Below are 14038 nucleotides of genomic sequence, written 5' to 3' on the forward strand. Positions count from 1 at the left end.
AATGGCAGCCCACAGAATGGAAAAAGATCTTCACCAACCCCACATCTGACAGAGGGCTGATTCCCAAAACATATAAAGAGCTCAATAAGCTAGTCACCAAAACACTAAATAATCCAATCAAAAAATTGGCTACAGAACTAAACAGAGAATTCTCAATAGAGGAATCTAATATGGCTGAAAGACACATAAGAAAGTGCTCAACATCCTTAGCCATCAGGGAAATGCAAATCAAAACAATTCTGAGATACCATGTTGCTCCTATCAGATTGACTAAAATCAATAACACCAATGACAGTTTATTCTGGAGAGGATGTGGAGAAGTGGGAACACTCCTCCACTGCTGGAGGGAGTGCCAACTCATACAGTCACTTTGGAAATCAGTATGGTGGTTCCTCAGGAAAATGGGAATCAGTTTACTTCAAGATCCAGCAATTCCATTCTTAGGCATATACCCAAAGAATGCACATTCATACAACAAGGACATCTGTTCAACTATGTTCATAGCAGCATTATTTGCAATAGCCAGAACCAGGAAGCAACCTAGATACCCTGCAACTGAAGAATGGATAGAGAAAATGTGGTACATTTACACAATGTAATACTGCTCAGCAGGGAAAAAAAAACCAATGGAATCTTGAAATTCACAGACAAATGGATGAAACTAGAAGAAACCATCCTGAGTGGGGTAACCCAATCACAAAAAGACAAAGAACATGCTCTTTAACATATCATGTATGGTCATTATTAGACCTGTTAAATGCATTTTCCATTGTTTTCAGGTTCAAATACCCAAACTTTAAGAACCTCCTTGATATGTATCCCTTTGCTTACTCATTTCTCTCACATGAAGGTAGAGGTTTAGTGCCAGGTTCCTCAACGGCAATAGATTAAAAACCTGAAACCACCGTGGTGTAAGACTAGTTCTTAACTATTTCTGAGTCTTTGAACTTGGCTTTTCTCCACAAACTGTAAATGCCTCTGTGCTCAGGGTGTTTGTTTTCTTCTTCAGTCTCCCAAATACTCACAGGCTGCCATCTTCCAAAAGCAAGCTGAGGATAATATCAAATACTACTTCTCATTGTAATCATCCTAGTAGGCTTTTTGCTGCTGTGATAAAATACTATGCAAAACAAAAGTGTTTATTGGGATTATGTGTTACAGTCCATTACCAACGCACACCAAGGCAGGAAGTTGAAGCAAGAAATGAGTAGGAAATCAAGCACAGAACAGAGAGGAACGTTGTTTACTCGTTCGTCCTAGGTTCAGAGTCTTTCTTATACACCATAGACCTACTAGCCAAGATATAGCACACCCAACAGGAGCTAGACCCTCCGACATAAATTAAAACTAAAGGAAATTCTCCACAACATGCTCACCACCCCACCCAATGTAGACAAGTCTTTAGTTATGGTTCCTTCTTATAACCACAATCAGCCACTAAGTGAAAGTTTCTAGATACTAACTGATTCACAAAAATACAATGAATACTGAACACTATAATACCAAGATTTTGGTAGTGTGCTAACCTGTCACTTTCTATAGATCCTACCACAAAAGAACAAAGACTCAGCCTTTGAACTACTGTTTTATTAAAGGAATGATAAAAATATTCAATCATCCTAGGGCTATGTAAGAAGTTCAAATGAATCAGATGTTCGGTCTGCAGAAAGAGTTTTCAACTTACACTTTTTGTGAAGGTGGTGACATTGAGCAGGCAGAATTAGGTTACACATTTTCCTTCTACAGAATATTCAGGGATTTTTCCCATTTTTGTTAGATTTTTGAAAATTTCACATAATTTGTTTTGACCATATTAATCTCTATCTCAACTCTCAGATGCAATGCCCTCTTCTACCCATCCAACATATTCTATCTATCTATCTATCTATCTATCTATCTATCTATCTATCTATCATCTATCTGTATCTATCTGTGTGAGTGCCTCTCTCTTTCTCCCCCATCAAGCCCAGTTTATGTTGCCTGTATACTTTTTGATGTATGGCCTTTTGTTGGGGTATGGTGGAGCTGCCAGAGGCTACACTATTAAAAATAAACACATTCTCTACTTACCAGCAGCTATCCACTGTCAGTAGCTTCTAAGATAGGGTTAGGACTTCACTCCTACCTTACTTTTCTATGACTGAGTACTGTCTGGCTTGACCTTGCATTTTGCACATGCTGCCCCAATCACTATAAGTTTATATGTGCACCTGCCCTGTGGTGCCTGCAAAACACTGTTTCCTTAGCGTCATCAATTTGAAGAATGATCCTTTTTATTGTTCTCTAATAATGTCTGAAATCAGTCAAATATATAGAAAACAGTAAAGTTTTCAATAAAAATTAACAAGATCAAAGTATTTTCTTTATATTTCTTCTTTTTAAAATAATTTAATGAATTACACTGTCTGTATGTATTTTGGGAATTGAGAAAGATAAAACTTTCAGAATTGGAAACTTGCTCTGGAACTGTTCTTTCTGATGCATGCTGAAGAGAATGTGCAACAGAGGCTGGTCTTCACTGTCCCATGTTTTATGTAGTAGTGTGTCAGCATAAATTACAAGAATAGCTTTGGCCACATTGGCAAACATGGGCTATTTGTATTGATCCCTAAACGTAAAGAGTCCATGACCTCATGCAAAGAATGCTTTTTAATAATTCACCCCATTAAGGGCCCATTAAAATGTCAGACCTGTCATAAACTTTGTAAATACTTAGTTACCTCTAATGTCTTAAAATAATAGTGAATTATTAATGAAACTTTGGCTCCAATAGCTGCTCCATTCAACAAAGCCAATATAGCACATTGTGTTCTCCACATCATGGAACAAGTTTCTCCTCTTTCTGGGACTACCAGACTACCAGAGATTTTATAAATGATGCTTTGGAATTTTCTGTTGTCAAGAATAACAGTAATCTGACTTTGCTGCTGTTGTTTCAGATCTGAGAGTTGAGCCTATGACTCTGTGCATGGTAGGTAAGCTCTCTCTACCAGGGAGCTATATCTCAAGTCTGTCTAACATATTTAAAGAGGAAACTATCAGAGTGATATTATTGCAATTTTACCTGATATTACTGTAACTTACCTGGGTAAGTCACAAAACAACAAACAAAAGTAAGAATCTGGGTATAAGAAAACCAGTGTCTGCAAAAGCATTTACTTCTTTGGATATATAAGGCTTTCTCAAACAGAACTTTCTAGGAGAGTTTAAACACATAAATTTAATTTCATATGCCTTTTCAATAGAGAATAGCCTTAAATGGCAGCATTTATTTGGTTATCAATTAAGTCACTTTAAAAAAATCAAAATGTTCTCCAGAGTGTGAAAATCTACCTAAAAGTAGAGCTTCCAAATAAGATATAATCTTTCCAATTAAATTTAAATTTGAATTTACTAGTATACATTCCTAATTTTTTTTTATTTTATTAGTTCTAGTTAGGGAACAAGCTTATTTCAAGTCCCTTCTCCCTCTCCCTCTCCTCCTCCCAGCCCTCCTCCCCCCCCCCCAGTCTACCCCCCACCCCATCCACCCACCACTCCCCAGGCATGCCTCACCTAACATTAAAAATGTTGATGGTGATGTTCAAGGGTCCAAATCCTACCTACACTAGGACTACCTGACTTCCAGGGCTGAGCCTTCAAAGTAGGTAATTGGGTCTCTGGAGTAGGGAGTAGGACCCAGACATTCATTTAAGCCTCAGGGTGTTGTAATGAGCATTCAAAACCACTATATCTGAGGGGAGTAATAACCTCAACATAAAAATCTCAGATGTGCCTGATGGCTGACCAAAGGTGTTTCATGATCCAGTGGCAAGGAAATACATGTATTCCTAAGAGTATATTCAATAGTTTAATGTAATCTGACATTTGAAAAACAAAAGGTTGAATTTTGTTTTCCCTGAGTACCCTAGACCTGGAAATCTAAAGAGACCAAGAAGCATGGGGTCCAGAATTGGGTAAGTCCCACTGGGTCAGAGACCCTGGGAATATACATTGGGGCCAGGAATGAGGAGTCAGGAGGACTGAATGGATGCATGGGTGTCCTGGGCCAAGGGAAGCATAGCCAGATTTCAGAAGGTAGTTTTAGGCAGACTCACTAGCCAAGCACTGGTACGTACACACCTGGTCATGTAGTCCTGCCAACTACAGGTCCTGGGGGAGGAAATATTCACTCCTGAACCTGACTAAGTAAGGTTTCATAGGTGGCAACAGTGTTTTAATCAGACTCAGGGAGAAGGTGCAGAGAGAAGCTCGTATTTTGTGTCATCAATCTAATTCAGAGTCAGCTGCCTGCACCTGAAAGGAGTTTGACACTGAGGAGTATGGATTTCAGCCCTAAGCACTTTAAGGCAGTTGTGTCAGGCCTCACTGCCAGAGTTCTTTGCTAAAAAATGGACAATAAAAGGGTTTTTAGTTTTTTTTTCTTTTTTTTTTTTTTGCAAAGCTATCTGGGATGCACTTTAGATCATAAGATGCTATGAGTGTGATATTATTGCAATCTCACCTGATATTACTGTAACTTACCTAGGTAAGTCACAAAACAGCAAACAAAAGTAAGAATGTGGGTATAAGAAACCCAGTGTCTGCAAAAGCATTTGCTTCTTTGGGTATATAAGGCTTTCTCAAACAGAATTTTCTAGAAGAGTTTTACAGATGATTGAAATTGGGTCCCATCATTTTCCTGTATCACTAATGATAGGAGCACATGTTCTAGTCACAGGCCACCCTTGATACTCCTCAGAGCTGTCATTTGTATGGATTATTTAGGAAACAATGGAGACCCAGCACCCACCACTGAGCCTAGCAACAAGAATGCAGTGAGTGTCTTTCTGTTTATTTGGCCTAAAAATGCAAATAAGCTTGTCTCCCAATCATTTTTTTTTTTGATATTCCAAACACTACACCTTTTAATTTTCTGTCCCACAGAAATGAGTCTGGGCTTCTATTTACTACTGTGTGAGCTTGAACAAGATATTTAATTTCGCTAAGCCTTAGTGTCCCCATCCAATAAAATTTTAGTGTTAGCAGTATCCAACCCTACAGATAGTCATAAGATCAATTCAGATTTATAGGTAAATAACCTTAGCCAAGTTCCTGCCATACTACAAATTCTTAGAAAGTATTGACTATTATAGGAAAACACTCCTCAGTTCAGTCATTGGTTCAGCATGTCATTGGATCAGACTTAAATGTCCCATGCAAAGCTTAATTCAAATATGAAGAATTGGGCTTGACTTGAACACTGCAGCCTAAGAACAGAGGCCAGACATTTGAAGTCACTCACCGCCTCCAGAGCTACAAAGCAAAGTCATAAAAGTCACACTGCACTCACCAACTAACTACACAGCAATAAAAGTCGTCTCACTTTTGCTCAGTGCCTATTTTAGCTCTATATTTTACTGAGATTTCTATTTTCCTAATAAAATAACATCATGGTTTTATGATCTTCTCTATGAAAAGAGCCAAAAACCATCCCATCTCATTCCCTAGAGGCAAAAAAGTAAACCTAAAGCAATGTGACACTGAATTTAAAGTCAGCATACTGTTGTGTTGTATAATTCACCGTTATTAGAAATGATTTCTCAGCAATATGATATTAACCCACTCGTATGCCAGGATTCTTTCATTATTAGGTTTAAATTTGTCTTTGAAGCCCAGCAGGCTGTCTTTCAAATGGAGCTTGGCTGATCTTGGCCATACAAACTTGCATTGCAACATCATTGCTCAAACCTGCAGGCTCTCTCATAAAAAGTGCTGGTTCCAGACCATCTATGTGGTTTCTGGTTTTCATCACATAAAGAAGGTTGCAGACTCCATATTCACAAGACACTATCTTAATCTATAGAAATAATTCGTTCTATCTGTCCCAAGGATTGCCAGGTTTGTTTCTCAGATTACTCTAGAGGTTTCCAAAAGTGTTTATTAAGGCCTAGTAAATAAAATTCAAAAGTGACATAGAATTCCCCTAGATTAATAAGCCAGACCCTTTACCTTATCATGTTCAACCAGTGAGAACTTTGATGCCACCAAATATCAGTGTTTAAGTATCAGTGGAATGCTTAAATATGATATCTATATCTCCCACATCCCCTAAGGATCAGGGACCATCACAAAAGAAGCAGTGAAAGAGTTTAAGAGCCAGAGGTCTGGGAGGACCAGAGCAAAAATAGTTCTTCTCAATGTTACAGGACTGATACTATCATAAACTCAGAGCTGCTATGGTTGGATATACAAGATCAGGCCAGGAAACCTTTTAGAATGGAGTGAAGAGGGGTTCACAAATCCCCACCCCTGGCTAAGAAACTATTGACAGTTGATGACTTCTGGAAAAGAAGCACCCATTTTCTTCAATGATACAGTCCCTTGTGAGTCAGCCATGCTTTGTGGATGCTTCCATACCCGTGAGAATATAAGGAGCATAAATTGGACTAAGGGATACTTGGAGAGAAAAACACAGAACCCAAATTGAGAAAAAGTGGGAAGGTGGGAATGCATCTGGACAGAGTTTAGAGGAATGAGGGTTACTGTGATCCAAATATACAATGTATGATAGTCTCAAATGTTTAATAAAAAATTATATTGAAATATATTGATATTTGCCCTTCCTTTTCAAATATCATTTCCCCATTTCCTTAAAGTTAGTTCATATCAAGCATTTGGTCACAGCACAAAAAAAAAGGTAAACTAATGTATTTTCTAACTTCCTGCTTGTGAAGGTCAATAAGAAACATAATTGCCTTGCAATCTAAATAAACACATGTACAATCACAGCGGCAGATAGGTGAATACAGAAGAAAGCTTACCCTTACTAAAATGCTCACTTTTAAAAGTCTACTTTATTTTCTAAAGAAAAATAAAATTGCCAGGTGTTGGTGGCACATGCCTTTAATCCCAGCACTCGGGAGGCAGAGGCAGGCAGATCTCTGTGAGTTTGAGGCCAGCCTGGTCTCCAGAACGAGAGCCAGAATAGGCTCCAAAGCTACACAGAGAAACCCTGTCTCGAAAAACCAAAAAAATAAACAAATAAATAAAATTGTAATTGGACTCAACCTACTACCCTATTGATTTCAAAACCCACAAATGGTTAACTATGTCTCACATACCCTCATAAAGCTGGCTTTCAAAATGACAAAACCATATTTCCACTCTAAGTAGAGAAACAGTTTTTACTTGTTGCACATGTATGCACACCTGCAATATTATCTGGTCCACAGACAGGTTCCTGGGTCAAAAGAGTAATCCAATGAGGATGTAAATGCAAGAGAGGATGTAAATGGTAAATGAACCCTTCTCTGTAGGTTCCACAAACAGCATAGACTCACTGGGCCATGACAAGTAGCACAATAGAGCATCAGCTCGGATGGTAGTCAGCCCATCAGATGACAGCAACTCAACTGACCACAGTGGCCTCCAGGGATGGATGCAAAATACCCAGTGACCTGAAAAGTACATGGAACTGCAATGTGAAAGTATGTAGAAGGCAAAATGAAGAATTAGCTTGAAGTCATCAACAAGGAAGTTACTGGGAGTTCAATGTCAACACAGAAACGGAAAGGAGGATAATGAAGGTTACAGAGTGAAGAGTGACTTGAGGAACTTAGATGAAATGGAGAGGAAGAGAAAGAAAGTGTCACAGGTACTAGAAGATCTAGACAGGAAATGATACAACCTCATTCAAGTGTTGATCTGGCTCAACTCTCCCATGAACCAAACCAGAGAGTCACTTGTGAATCTGAAGGCTTCTGATGTTTGTGCAAGGTGAGACCTTGTTATTACAGAAGTCATAGGTAATTATGGCAAAGTAAACTAGGCAAGCTCCATGGAGGAGAAGGAGGAAAAGAGAAGAAAAGGAAAGGGAGAAGGAGAAGGAGAAGGAAAGGGAGAAGGAGAAGGAGAAGGAGAAGGAGAAGGAGAAGAAAGGAGGAGGATGAAGATATGAAACTTCCATTTTGGGTTACTTTTTGACATCTTTTGTATCAGTTCACATACCTCAAATAGAGGGAAGTATGCATTCCTTATCTTTGCCTGAAGTAAAATTTATTTTCACTGATTTTAAACTCAAGACAGCTTTGCTGGCATGTTTATGCTGTAGTGCTTATTTTCAGAAGTAACATTGCAATAGATGAAAAATATTTCCCTTCTGCAGAAAGGATATATTATACTTCAATATTTATAAGTTTGACTGGCTATTTTTTAAAATGCTAAATCAAAAATATTATAATTATACATTTCTGACAATAATTTTCTTAGTGTTTCTCACTTAAAGAATGGAAGTAATATTTATGACATGTACTATACTTCAAACTGAACGTAGAATAAAAATGGATTGAAGCAACCAGAGTGAGCTGCATATCTAAGTAGCACCATGCAAATCAGTTTAACTGTTTTATGTCAGAGTTACTATGAAGGGAAATTACCACAATAAAAATAATAAAGCTACTGTATTTTGAGTAGCTATTTTATTTCAAGTACTATGATGGATATTTTACAGTTTACATATATTTTCTTATTTAATGCTTGCAATAACCTTACAAAATCAGTACTATTAGCACCATTTTGCAACTGAGAGAAAACTTTTAATCAGCTTTCTATCATAGTAGCAAATAATTCACTTATTAAGAGACAGTGTTTATTTTGCCTCACGGAGTTAGAGGTTTCTGTCATGATTGTTTTGTCTCTGTTGTGTTGGGCCTGTGGAGAGGAAACACATCATGGTGGGTATATTGGTGAAGTAAAGATACTTTGCTCACAGACAGACAGCATAAAAAAGACACAGGGTTCAGGACCCCACAATTCTCTTGAAAGCATACCTCCAATTACCTAAATACATTCCCAGTAGGTCCCATTATTTAAAAGTTCCACTGTAGATGGAGTATCTGTCCAGCCTGGTCTTCTAGTCGATTAGCCACAATTAAACACACAGAGACTTCTATTAATTAAAAACTTTTTGGCCGATGGCTCAGGTTTCTTACTGGCTAGCTATCTCTTAATTATTAACCAATAACTATTCATCTTTGTATTTCTACATGGTCTTAATTTTACCAGAGAATGACTGACATGTCATATCTTCCCTGTAGCTACATGGCATCTCTCTCTGGTTGCTGCTCTCTGCATTAGTCTCCCCAGAATTCCCTTCATCTGGTAGCACCGCCTATACTTCCTGCCTGGCTACTGGCCAATCAGTGCTTTGTTCATCAGTCAATAAGAGAAATAGATATAGATATAGATATAGATATAGATATAGATATAGATATAGATATAGATATAGATATAGATATAGATATAGATATTCCCCCATCATCCCACTACCTCCCAATAGCTCATCCTAGAACCAAACCTCTAACACACAGGCCTTTGAGAAACAATTATAGCAGAAACCACAGTGCAAGAAGATTAACATCCAGAAGAGTTGCTCAGCAGTCAAACTAATATTAACTTGTATCTCCTACCACAAGACTGCATTTATTTGATGCCCCCCCCATTGCTTCTTGGAGTTCAAGCTTTAGCGGATGGCTGACAGGTGCTGATTCTGGTTCTGATGATCTAAATGTTTTCATCTGCAGAAACTGCTAAAGAATACAGAATCAAAGAATGGACTAAAGAGTTATATTATGATATCATGAAATAATCTGACAAGATAATATACAATCTATGCATGTGAATTTTGCAAGGTTCTTTCGGAAGAGATGTCTCAGCATGTTCCAACCTCACAGGCACTACTGCAGTATGCACAGGACCTGCTTAAGTCTATGGACTCTGATGGTGCAGGATGTTTCCTACCTGCAAACTGCAAGCTTCTAAGAGGCCACTAAATTGGCAAGGAATGGGTCACCCCCTAAAGACAATTAATAAGTGTTGAGTGTCTGCGAAAGATGACTCCTAATCAGCCAGGCGTTGGTGGCAAATGCCTTTAATCCCAGCACTCGGGAGGCAGAGGCAGGCAGATCTCTGTGAGGCCAGCCTGGTCTCCAGAGCGAGTGCCAGGATAGGCTCCAAAGTTACACAGAGAAACCCTGTCTCGATAAACAAAAAGAAACAAACAAAAACAAAGATCACTCTTAACAAAATACTCTAGAGAGGTTGCACCCTATGATGGCTCACACCACCTCCCTCATCATACCTTCCTGTCATTCCCCTTGACACTCAAAGCATTTCCTAGAGGAAGCTTGTGTTCAAACAGGCATACAGCCTCACATACGTACATCAGGGTCAAGAGTCCCTTTCAGTGTATTGCCCTTTCACTGTCAGGGAAGGGAAACTGAGGAAGATCCTTTCATTTCATCCTACTAATCCCAGAGAAGCAGGCCAGTTATATATTGACAAGAAAACAAAATGGATACCCAACACACAGATTGTATTGTATCCTTCAGTAAAGACAGCAATCTAAATTAGAAGTCTCCGATGTTAATAGCCTAGTATTTATGCACTCATTTGGAATTTATTTGCATTTTTAAAGAACATTGCCCTTTCTTAGGAGTAGCTGCCTCTCATTGTTGGCTATAAATACATGATATGTGAAACAACTGTGATTTCTCATCTATTAGCAACTAGAATGTAACAATAACTCTTTCTGCCAACCGCCTGAGTCCTGCTGCCACATTAGGGCCCCAGGTAACACATAGAGATTAACATTAGTTACAATTCTGCTGGCCAATGACTAGGATTTCTTATTTGCTATCTCTGTCTTAATTATTAATCATAACCACTAATCTATATATTTTTATATGGACTTATCTTACTGAGGACGATGGCCCCACGCGTCCTCTCTTCCTGGGATCACATGGTAACTCGACTTTACTAAATTTCCCAGAATCCTCCTTCTCTCCTAGTCCCATCTATCTTGCTTCCCTATTGGCCAACAGTGTTTTATTCATTAACCAATAAGAGAGATATATACAGAAGGATTTCCCCCTTCACTAGAGTATTTTTTTTAATGCAAGACAATTAGGAATTCAAGACCAGCCTAGGTTAATAGCAAAACTTTGCCTAGAACAAAACAAAAACAACAACAAAAAGTTTTAAAATATTTATGGTGTTGGAGAAACCAAATGGAAACCAACCTTCAAACTTAACACAAATAGAAGAATAAATAGTTGTGAAGGGAATTTTAATGCTATAATAACTTTCATCAGCTGGATGTGCTGACATCCATAGAAAATAATTCACATGCATTTTTTAAAAGTGACTTTTTAAGGAAGAATAATTTGGTTGCATAAAATATGATTACTTGCCCTCATAAACGTTTATTTGAATTTATTGCACTATAACCAAAGCCAAAGGCATCTGCCACAGCAGGGAAACCAAGTTCTGAATTGTAAAACAATTAAAATGTGTGAGTGGAAGCACACTGGAGTACAGCGCTGACTCAGGGAAATCAGGGAGGTAAAATATGCTGATTTTCCAGGATGCATTCTGATGAGGCCAAGACCTTAAAAAATGAAGAAGATAGAAGCTCCGAGGGCCCACTCTTCCTGAAAAGACTGCCACCTAGGATGCCAGTCACCTCCATTCTCAGCCTCACCAGAACTTCTACTTGCTGCTGCACCAGTCTGTCAACTTGTAATAGTCTGAGATTTAATTCAGAGAGGAATGCCACTGTGAGAGTTTGAGGCAGGCAAGCACAGGAAAAAATTTAGCAAGCTGGAACTCCACTTGGTATGGGATATACACACACCCATCTCAGCATAATACACCTAGAAACCTACTACCTCCACTTGCCTCAAGCAAAGGTTCAAAATATGTACTAAGTGCCTTCACCCCTAGCAATTATCTGGATTCCTTTTTTCAGTTTCTACTTCAGCAAATTTCTGAATAAACTTTTACTTTGAAAACCTCTATCTACCATCTTAGGCCTATGTATAATAGGGCATGCATGTGATTCAAATCAGATGCATGTGGGAGGGAAATGCATACCAGAGAAAAAGTTATGCAACCCAAACCTGTCAATCAATGGAGAGAAACATCCTCACTCACTATGCCCTTTATTAACTAGCCAGCGCCTTCTCCTTTGGGATTCTATACAAAGAAACCTGGTGGGTGGCACACTACTCTCTCACAGAATATCTGATCTTAACCTTGGCTGCAGTTTCCTTGCCACTTTGAAATCTATGTGATCTCTTCCCCACCCCCAATTCCTCTAATGAGAGGCCAAGAACATGGAAACATGGGTCCACCTGGAACAAGTTTACAATGAACATAATTTAAAAAGTTTAGACCAAAGGCTACATGGGCCATGATCTCCATCCCTCAGACCTCTACCATTTCCCATCTGCACACATTAGCTCTTCCTTTTGAAAGAGCACTGGAACCCCTGCTTGCACATCGACATTTGTATACTCCTGAGAGACTACTTCCATCAGCCATGAAAGTGCAGACCTGTATTCTTAGCACTCAGAAGGCTCCAGTAGGAAGATCATAAATTCCAGGCCAGTCTGGGCTACCTAATAAGACCCTGTGTCTAAAATAAGAAAAGGATATGAAGGAAGTAAAGGAGGAAAATCTTACCCCCTGCTGTAAATCTGGGAAAGCTTCAAGAACATGAACTCACACCATCTCCATGATGGTCCAAAGGAAGAGGACAAAAAGAAAAAAAGAGATATTTGTCCTTGAGATTACTTTTGTACTGATTTCCACACTTCCAGCTGCCCAATGATCCACACAGCAGGTCAGAGGTAGTGGAGCTCTATATCCTACTTGCTGATACTTGCAAAGTTTTCTAAAGTGCCCTCTACTGCTAATCAGTTGAGTAAATCATAAGCATAAGTAAAAGGTGCAAATAACAAGAAAGGAATGGCTTGGAGAAAATGCAGGAAGATAGAACATCTGAAATCTTTAGAGTGCTAAAGGAAAAAGAAAAAGAATTCAATGACAATTCTTCATAGACAATTAATTGTTGATTAATTTTCTAAACGTCATCAAAGAAACTTTCTTTTCTTTCTTTTAAAGAAGAAAGCATGACTTCCTATTGCTCATCATTTTATAATCATATTTATTTATGTAGACATATGATCTCAAATGAAAGACAGTTGTGAAAAGCATCCGTTTAAAAAGCATCTGATGTTGGTTACTCCTGATTAACTTAGTCACACTCAAAACAACATAAGAAAGTCAGGAAAAGAATGAAAACAAAACAGGAAAAAAAATAAAAAACAAGTGCTGGACTTGGTAAGCTAACCTGGTATATCATGGGTCATTCATAGTATTTCTTGTAGAAATCAGGAAACAAGAGTTAAGTAGCTTGACCTTGACATTGGCCAAGATCACAGAACAAATAATGAGGTACCTGTCATATATTTGATCTTTTAGAATTGCTAGCCAATGAGCAAGGCATTGTAGTGCATGCCCAGAATCCCAGTAGACAGGAAGTGGAGGCAGGACAAAGAGGCTGGCTCTCACTATTAGAGGCACGGTATCAAAAAATCTATTAAGCATAATAATATAATCCCTGGCCACTTCAGACTTCTTGCTTCATTTTTTATTATGTATATCCAGCTTTGGGTTTTAAAGCTGAAATTAAAATGTAATATATTTACTTTGACATTTCCATTTACCTAGACAACTTCCGTCTTCCTATTCACACACCTAGTTAAGAACTTAGTAATAAATTCATCAAATAGCCACAATTTTCAAATCTGACTTGCTTAATGCAGTTTCAGAAATCATAAGAGGTGGGTGCCTATATTAACACCCACGAGCTGGAGATGATTGTTAGCAGCACAGCCTGAGAGAGGATTTTTGTGAATTTTGGCCATCCCCACTTCAATTCTTTTATTTCCTTTGCCTGTCGAGGGTTTGACCTGGGAAACACGATTTCATCCTCTAATGGAATGCTCTTCACTTAGGGCTTACCTTTCTACCTGGAGCTCTCTAGCCAAAAGTCCCAGTGTAAAACTCTATTTGCTGACACTATATTCCAACTGTGTTCACCATAGGACGTTGGCTTTGCCTTTTTAAAAGCCATCACAAAATCATCCTCACTGCATGACCCAGAGGGAAGACACAGTGTGTCAAAAGAAAGTTAACAAAAAGGATTGCAACA

Source organism: Cricetulus griseus, chromosome 5, assembly GCF_003668045.3.
Source record: "Cricetulus griseus strain 17A/GY chromosome 5, alternate assembly CriGri-PICRH-1.0, whole genome shotgun sequence".
Taxonomy (NCBI): domain Eukaryota; kingdom Metazoa; phylum Chordata; class Mammalia; order Rodentia; family Cricetidae; genus Cricetulus; species Cricetulus griseus.